The 9,497-nt window shown below is 42.0% G+C and overlaps 1 non-coding gene across 1 annotated transcript; it reads right to left on the bottom strand.

Moving 5' to 3' along the window:
* Positions 1 to 8,020: 8,020 nt before the first annotated feature.
* On the bottom strand, positions 8,021 to 8,095 carry Trnas-cga (transfer RNA serine (anticodon CGA)). The gene has a single exon. It is a non-coding gene; the product is annotated as a tRNA-Ser (tRNA).
* Between the last annotated feature and the right edge of the window lie 1,402 nt (positions 8,096 to 9,497).

Here is a 9,497-nt window from a genome sequence, read left to right as displayed (position 1 = left end):
CCTTGTTCGGCTGGGATTCATGTGTTTTGTAAGAGAGAGCTACTTTTTCTGAACTCATCCGCAATTTGAACTGACAGTTTGTGAGGGAATCCCCATGCCATTTGGATGCATTGACCTATCCGCTATGAGATGAATAGAAATGACATATTTATTCAAAGACAATGATTACACTGATGCCACCGAGGTTTGTGATGGTCCTCTAAACGTTCCAAAAGACATGTTTCCATGTCTCGTCACTTGAGGGCAACTCATGCACCCAGTAACATTGTCGTTCATGATCGTTTTGGTGGTCCAAGTGTTGAGGACTGGGTAAACAGAATGTTGCATGGGAGTACTGCCCTCCAAATCTTAGCACACGGTACACTCACTGGTCTATGTTATGGTGATCCTGCATTCCTTCTCAATGGGCGTCTTTTCGGGAGTGCATTCGGCCCTGACTTCAGTTTTATGAATGACAGTACTTTACCGCATCGAGCTGCGAAGGAGTAGGATCTCTTTGAAAGAAAGCATTTTCGGCGAATAGACTGGCCTGCCCTTTCGCACGGCATAAATCCCATCGAGCACATGTCTGATGCTTTGGGAAGATTCATTGCAGCACGTCCACATGGACCAACGACCTTCCAGCAGTCGTCAACCGATTAGGTGAAGGGGTGAAATGCACTACCACAAGAACTCCTACAAACCTGTTGGCGAGCATCGGAGAACACTGCAGAATGGCCATTGTTGTCCGTGGCCATCACACTATTAATAGCCATATCTTGCCTCTTATAATGTCCGTGGGGCCAACATAAAGCGACGTGACTTAAGTTTAATTATTGTCTTGGAATAAAAGTGTTATTTCCGTTCGTCTCACTGCCGATTTCTTTTAGTTATCTTCCTTCACGCTGTGAGATGTGAGTGCTAACTGTTCCCAACAATGTAGACATCAAATCGGAGTCTGTAAACGTCCTTCCCGGCGGGGTCAGGGATTTTCTCTGCCTCGTAATGACTGGGTGTTGTGTGCTGTCCTTAGGTTAGTTAGGTTTAAGTAGTTCTAAATTCTAGGGGACTGATGAACATAGATCTTAAGTCCCATAGTGCTCAGAGCCATATGAACCATATGCACCATGGAGACCATTATCGGAATTCTACGATGGCATCAATAAATCTCGGATAAGTGCCGCTATGAAATATCGAGTTGCAATGAGGTGGAGGAATTCGTATTCTACCGAAATCGTACCTTCAGTTGTATAGTGAGCACCATATCTGCGAACTGTGCTTTGAGCGTGGAGCCCTGTCAGTCACACACTTTGCTTGAGGCAGAATGTGTACTTGGAATATGGCAGTGTGGAGACATTCTTCACTGCCTCATACTCATTAACTTCTTTCAGTCTACTGAAGATGTGTAGAGTTCAGACGTTTTGTGCTTTGTACTACTGAGATGGGCATTTCTAAGCTGCTGCGTTCTGAATTCATAGTGAGAGCGTTGCTTGCTGGCGTTACATTGACATACTTCTGAATTACATTATTTTCAGGTTTGAAAATGTTTATTCATCTGACCACGGATAGCCTTTTGTTCCTTTAGTTTACTTACTGATAATTGATCTGTTTTTACTTGAGTGAACTGCAATATCATACTCTTTTTATTTTACTTTTGCATTCACTAAGTAGCACTACTAGGATCTGAAAGTATATGTAGTTAATTTTCTCTTTTCGTAAATGTATAGCATGTACTATTCGTGTCCGCCCCCGGTAGCAGAGTGGTCAGCGCCACAGAATGTCAGTCCTAGGGGCTCGGGTTCGATTCCCGGGTGGGTCGGAGATTTTCTCCGCTTAAGGACTGGGTGTTGTGTCGTCCTAATCATCATTATTTCATCCCCAGTCGCCGAAGTGGCGTCAAATCGAAAGACTTGCACCCGACGAACGGACTGCCCGACGGGACGCCTTGCCACGCGACATTTCATCTACTATTCGTGGACTTTCATGCCTATGTATTGCATAAGAAATGAAGATAATTTGAAATTTCCTGTAAATTATTTTCCTCGTTAATAAATCTCTCAATCTTACAATATTTCATGTTCCGTTACATACGTATTCGTCTACCCTTTGTTAACGTCACCAGCCTTTGCGAGCACAACTTATTGCAAACGATCTGCCTTCAGCAGAATTAGTAGTACTATAAACTACTGTCGGCAGACAAAGTATTTTCTTTTTTACATGTCATTGTGCAGCGGAACAAGGTAGGTCTGAGTTGCAGAGAGCTTTAAGACACGTGTTGCAGTCTTGGATACATTGATAGTTTGCATTATTGTGGCTTTTCTACGAAAAGAGACGTATTGAAATTTATAGGTTTTATTACAAACACTGAAGACACTGAAACTTTCCTATTATATTAAAACAGCTTGACAGATTGTTATTCGAATCCGGAACCTTTGCCTTTCGCTGGAAAGTGCTCTATAGACTTGGCTATCCAAACATGACCCACGATTCGTCCTCAAACCTGCACATCCTCCAGTGGTGGAATGTAGCGTAAAATAGTGCATGTGACGCATCTTAGATTTCCATGACTAGTGCTACACTCAGTGTGAAGACACACACAACTGCTAGCAAGTGCCATTCTCTAAGTTGTAAATAACGGTCGTTAGTGGTCTTTTCCTTTTCCTTCTAGACATTTTAAAAGTTTTTCCTGAATTTTATTCGATGTTGGTGCGACTTGGAGAAGTATGTTGAAGAGAAACGTTGCCTGATAAAAAATGGACAAGTTACTTTTTGATGGAGCTAAATCGGATTGTGGGGCGGCGAAGAAGTCGTCGAATGAGTTGTTTGAATGTTCATTTCACGTAACAGACTATTGCCGATGCAACATATGTGGGACGGCGAAGAAGTCGTTGTTTAATGTTGAATGAAAGTTGAACATTGCCACCTTAAATCACGCGAGCCTGGCAACTAATTTGGTGGCCAGTCAGAAAGCGAAGGGAAACTTACTGACCTTAGTTCCCAGTCTGCACGGCCACATTCCTGTACAGCCCAGCTAAACGAAAAATATCCATAGTTCTTCACGGGATTAGGGCTGCTTCAATAAAATTTAACGTTCCAAACAAGATTTTATTATCTTAAAGGCTCACACAAATTACTCGAAACTTCTGAAAATGCTAAAGACATTAAATATTGTTAATTCAGCCAATCGTTTAATAGTTCAGAGGCGACTTCTACAGCAAGTTCCTCCCGAATAGTTCATTACTCTAACTAACGGTGCTCTATTAATAGTTCGCAATAATGTTAAAAAAAAATTAATGCTCGCCTTAAAAGTGGAGTTAGTCACCACTTGCCACGCGGAATTATACTTCACACGGACGGCACAATAACAGTTTGTTACCGAAGTCTAAACGATCCAGGACGGTGTACAGTCCTCGCGATTTTCAATGTCCGTTTACATTGCTAAGTACGCGCATGTCACAGCCCGCTATGACGTCACCCGAGGCGAGGCGCGATCGGATGTTAAGCTCGCGTAGACTAGGCGTTGGTCTAATGCGGAGTGAGCTTACTACTGCCTCTGCCGCTCTTTTTATATAGCTCCGGCGCGTACCGCCAAGAGAGCATCTGTTCTTTCCGTTCATATGCAGATGCCTGCGGCCTCCAAATGACCGCTATCTCAGGCACATAATCTTAAATATCACATTTAATAATAGCTTTACAAACTTCTCAATTTTTGTATACATACATCTGAGCAGTACAGAAGCACGTAGAAAATCTCAGCCCGCTAAAATTAAAACTTTACTCTCTAGAATTTTTACAATGGAACTAACGGTAGATTGTTACCTCTGAACCATAGCTTTATCAAGACTTGTATCAGCTGTTAATTATGCTACAAGACTAAAACTTGGTGTAGCTTTGTTAATTGTCCTATCTGATCATTGGTCTTAAAGAATTTGTTTTATCATTAAAATTTAAAGTACTTAATCTATAATGCTTATGTACATTTTACTCACAAAAGTAGTTTTTACTAAATTACTAAAAAAACTAGAAGAGGTAACTGATTGTGGTATTTCCATTATTATTATTAGGGTGAACTGAAGCATCCTACCAATTTTCAATATTGTAGCTCTATTATTACGCGCCTCTGATTTTTCCGAAAAACGCGGATTCTGGAGTCAATTTTAGTTTTATGGTTTTGGAAACCAGCACCACTCATTAATGACTTCTTACTGCACCTTCTCACCAAATTTTGGCTTCCTAGCGTCATTATTTAGCGCCTCCTATTTTTCTTTCAAAACGTGAATTTTACGTAAACTACTAATTTTATAACATTAAGATTTGTTACCTGAAACATTATTACATAGAACTATACTTTAACAAAGTTTTACACACAAATCTTAATTTTTACTTTTATGTTAAATGTGGTGCAATACTATATGCAGGCGCGTTACGATGACGTGACGCTACTAGCAGTGAACTAGGGTAAGTCCCGTGCACTCGCTCGCCTCTGTATCTTATACATGATACAGCGCTTGCTTTGCTTCAGGATATACCAAGAGGAGCAAAACCAGGATGGAAAAAGCTTCTAACGCAGCCTCAAAAGAAAAAGAAAGGAAGGAAGGTATTAAATATCCATCATGAACATTGTTCCAGTGCTGAGCTGATAGACCGATCCTTCGTCTGTGCTTTATGTTCCTAATAAAATGTGTTTTCGTTGTTTTATTGGCACCAGTTATTGAGAACCTTGTCTATTTCAATAAAGTATTTTGAGTTCTTCAAAAACCCAAATTCGTTCAAAATCAGTTTCATTACACAAAGATTTATGGTATCACTTGGTGGACTATTTAGTAACTACTGTATGCTGCTGAAACATTTTCTTGTTTTCAAGTTTTTTCCACTCATTTTAATGGGCACCCCGTTTTACCACATGAGTGGGACAAAACATGCTTACTGTACAAAATGATGCGTATTATTTTTATGATGCGAAGCTGTATTTTAAGCTGAATATATAAGAAAGCTGAATAATCTCAATTTGCTGACATATCGATCAGTGAAAACTATCCATGTGAATTAACGTACTCGGTTTTACCCAACTTTCCCCTACATCATCACTACCTTCCAAACGTCACAGAAATTCTGTCTCGAAACTCGTGGGACTAGCGTTTCTGAAAGACATATCTTAGCCACAGCCTGAGGATATTTTCAGAGTTACAGTCTGCAGAGGAGCGTGTGATGATAGGAGTGCTGGCCTAGCGGGTTCGCCGGAGAACTTTTGTAAAGTCTGGAAGGTGGGAGATCAGTTACTGGCGGCGAGGAGGGGTCGTGAGTTTGTTGAGAATTTGCCCGCGAAAGGCAAAGCTCCCAGGTTCCCGTCTTGGTCTAGCTGGAAGTCTTAATCTGACAGGGAAGTTTCATATTAGTGCACACTCCTTGTTGACTGCACTACACAGAGCTTTACGCCTGCCTGGAACCGTCAACACCGACCTTGGACTCTTGATGACTGGAAATATGTTGCCTGTTCGGCCGAGTCTCGTTTCAGATTGTATCGAGCGGATGGATGTGTAGGGTATGGAGACAACCTCATGAATCCATGGACCCTGCATGACAGCAGTGGACTGTCCAAGCTGGTGGAGCTTTGGAATACCGTGGGGCGTGTGCAGTTGGAGTGATGTGGGACCGCTGATACGTTTAGATACGACTCTGACAAGTGGCATGTTCGTAAGCATCATGTGTGATTATCTGCATCCGTTCATGTCCATTCTGCATTTCGACGCACTTGGGCAATTCCAGCAGGAAAATGCAACCCCCCCCCCCCACACACACACATAAACAAGTCCAGAATTGCTACAGAATGGCTAGAGGAACACTGTTCTAAGATCAATCGCTTCCGCTGGCCACCAATACCCAGACGTGAACATTATTGAGCATACGGTGTCAATTCCCTCCAGCATTACCCAGGCATTGGTCAAGTCCATGCCAAGTCTTGCTCCGGCATTTCTGCATCCTAGAGGTGGTCCTAGGTGATATTAGGCAGGTATACCAGTTTCTTTGGCTCTTCAGAGTATATTGTCTTGCACTATGAATGGATGGTAATTTCATTAACAGTAGTGACATTACGTTGCCGTCTATTCACGCCTCAAATTTTATACAAGTGGAATGCTTCAATGCATGTTGAGCTATAACAGGTAGTAGTCATTGCATCAGGGCAAAGGAATCTTTCTTGACCTCAAGTACATAACTATCAGTTCAATAACGCACATCAGTTCAATAACGAAACAAGACAAATGGAAAAAAGTTGGTGAGCTGTTTATTATTTCAATGTAGGCTCCATAAGCATTAATACATTTATGACCCTGTGAGCAAGATGGTAGTTGCCTTCATGGAAAATGTTAGTGGTTGCCTACGGAACCATGATTGTTCCCAGGTATGTACCACCTCCTCCGAAAGAAATCGACGGTCACGAATGTATTTCTTCAGGGCTCCAATAGTATGGTCAGTACACACAATAGTATGGTCGGTACACAATGAGAAATTGGGGTTTATTGGGGGACGTCTAAGGATTTTCACAGCGAAACTTAAGCAGTGCAGTTGAAGCAACCTCGGCAGATGTGGGGTGGCATTATCCAGTAACAGAATGATGCTCTATGTCAATATTCGTTGGCGTTTGGACTTCATGATTCTCTTCAATTTTTGCAGTGTGTCTGCGTACCACTGTACGTTAATTGTGGCGCCGTGTTCCAAAAAGTTAATTAGCTGCGGGCTCTTGCAGTCAAAGGGAAAGGTCCTCTTGACTTTCGCTGAGTTGGCGTGCCTGTTGTTTCGGCTTCGCTGCAAAAGCCCTTACACATTCTTCATACAGTCCTCAACTCTCGCCATGTGAATTCCATACTTTTGGAACCCTGAAAAGGACATTCGTGGCAGTAGATTTGCTTCGGATGAAGAGATGCACACATGGGAATAATCACGGTTTCACATGCAACAGGAAACATTTCCCCATGAAGGAAACGACGTCTTCTCTCGCAGTTGGAGAATGTATTAATAGTACGGCGGTTACTGTTGAAGTAAAAAACAGATCTTTTGATCTGTCTCGTTTTCATTTGACTGTCCCTTCTATAAGTGGCAGGTATTACAATTAATATTTTGTTATTTAATTAAGATGATATAGTAGTATGTGTCACTTGATGGTGATCGCCTGACCGAAACTGTTTCTCCATAAATAGACTTTACAGCAGCTTTTAATGATTTCATGATGCCGTTCTTGAAGTACCAAAACGTTTATTAGAAATACTAGCAAACAATTTTACAAACTTTCTACTCGAAACGAAAACAAAAAATGAACTGTATTTGTGGTGAGGCATCGAAAAATTTCATTCCTATGTTTTCGTGAAAACACCTTTTAAAACTATGAAACAGTCGTACAAAGAAATGTGCATAATGTACAGATGTATTAATACAGAATCCAAATTAAGAAACATGGTCACTGACAGTTCCTGTACCCTGGTCACAGCTGATTTGCGTGTCTACAACGTAATTTTATAATCGTCTCTGTGGAAACGACTCTTCTTAGCTCTCAATAGATGGCTATCGTTTTCGCTTAGTGCCCTTCTCGCTTTGCAGTTGAAAGCTATTAAAAACGCCGCCAGATGCCAGGGATTTCCTTAAGTTGACCCGTCTGTAGGAACGTCTTAGCAGTAAAGAATAAATCTATTAAAACTTCATGCATGTTTCCCCGTATGTTGAAATACGTGTCGTAGAATGATATATCTATGTAGACATTTTCAGCGGCGTTTGTGAATACTGTCAGCGAAATATGTTGCGAATTGACTTAGTAACAAAGAATTAATAAATCTAAACATCACGCTTGATGCGGCAGTTTTTCTTGCATCTCAGTGTTCGTGACGTCATATCTGCTGATCTGTCTGCTTTGTCACTACATTCTACGACGTGTCTGCAAAATGTGGTGCAATAGGGTTAGTAGAAAAAAAAAGCAATAAATTTAAACGTCATGCACAATCCACCAGTTTTTCACGGATTTCATTGAAACTTCCTGGCAGATTAAAACTGTGTGCCCGACCGAGACTCGAACTCGGGACCTTTGCCTTTCGCGGGCAAGTGCTCTACCAACTGAGCTACCGAAGCACGACTCACGCCCGGTACTCACAGCTTTACGGATTTCATTGTTTTCGACGTCATTCCTCCTGAGCTATGATGAAGTAGGACTTTTTGATCACCCGGTATATATGGATTTAGAAAGGTCTACTACTTAGTGGAAACGCCTAAACAGAATTGCCCCAATGCTGTCGAAGATGCTTATTTTTCGCCTCTCAAATATGATTCTTGTTCGAATGTGGCTCATGTTATATCCTGTGGAATAAGCTAAGATCACTGTATTAGATATGTGTGTATGGATGTGTTTGTGTATGTGGTTTTTTTTCTATTCGATGTGCCAGCGGTTTACTTCATGAGAATTTCTTCGTCTCCGAAGACGAGGTCGCTGGCGCACGCTTGTGCATTGGCTCAAGGCTCAGCAACATCCGCTTCGAGTACTGAAGATGAAATAAATTTTCATCGGTAGCAGAGGGCCAGCCAGGGGAGAACAGCAGTTGGCTTTCAGTCCTCGCTCATGAGACTTAGCTCCCATGTGTGGCATGGAAAGTCGGCAAGTGACGATGTTCACCTGTGGTGCGTCCGTTGGAAGAAAACTTCTACTTGTACACGAATAGCTCGCAAGCCACCTTACGGTGTATGACGGAGAGTACTTTAGTACATCTATCATTTTCCCACAGTCCTTTTCTGTTCACGAATTGTGCGAGGCACCAACGAACGTCGGTAAAGATCTGTACAAGCTTTAATTTCTCCAGTTTCCTCTCATTATGAGAGACGTGCAAAGACTTAATATGTTTACTGACTCATCTTGGAACGTACGCTCTGTGAATTTCAGGAGTAAAGGCCTCCCTGATACGACTGTTTCGTAGTGCCTGCCACTGAAGTTCGTTGGGTGTATTTTAAGTCAACAAAGAAAAAAAGATACCGACGCAACGGTTAGAGTTATTTCAATGGGACGAAAATTGCTAGATGAAATTTGAAATTTGTGGTAAGGTCTTATGGAACCAAATTTCTAAGGTCATCGGTCCTTGAGCCTACACACTACTTAATCTAACTTAAACTAACTTACACTATGAACAACATACATACCCATGCCCGAGGGAGGACTCAAGCTGGCAGGTGTGGCCGAGTGGTTCTAGGAGCTTCAGTCTGGAACTACGCCACCGCTACGGTCGCAGCTTGGAATCCTGCCTAGGGCATGGATGTGTGTGATGTCCTTAGGTTAGCTAGGTTTAAGTACTTCTAAGCTCTAGGGGACTGATGACCTCAGATGTTAAGTCCCATAGTGTGTGGCGTCGCAACTAGTGCGAGCGCACAGTTTTCTATCAAATATTTACTGTGAAATGTAGACAGACTGTAAAGTAGCCATCAGATTAGCATATGTGCTGTAGCGGGCAGATTACTGGTGTCCGTTCGTCTGACGTCACGACCATATG

This window comes from Schistocerca gregaria, chromosome 4 (genome assembly GCF_023897955.1).
Source record: "Schistocerca gregaria isolate iqSchGreg1 chromosome 4, iqSchGreg1.2, whole genome shotgun sequence".
NCBI lineage: Eukaryota > Metazoa > Arthropoda > Insecta > Orthoptera > Acrididae > Schistocerca > Schistocerca gregaria.
The sequence above is the reverse complement of the archived record's forward strand: the minus strand, read 5'-3'. Positions and strand labels throughout refer to the sequence as shown.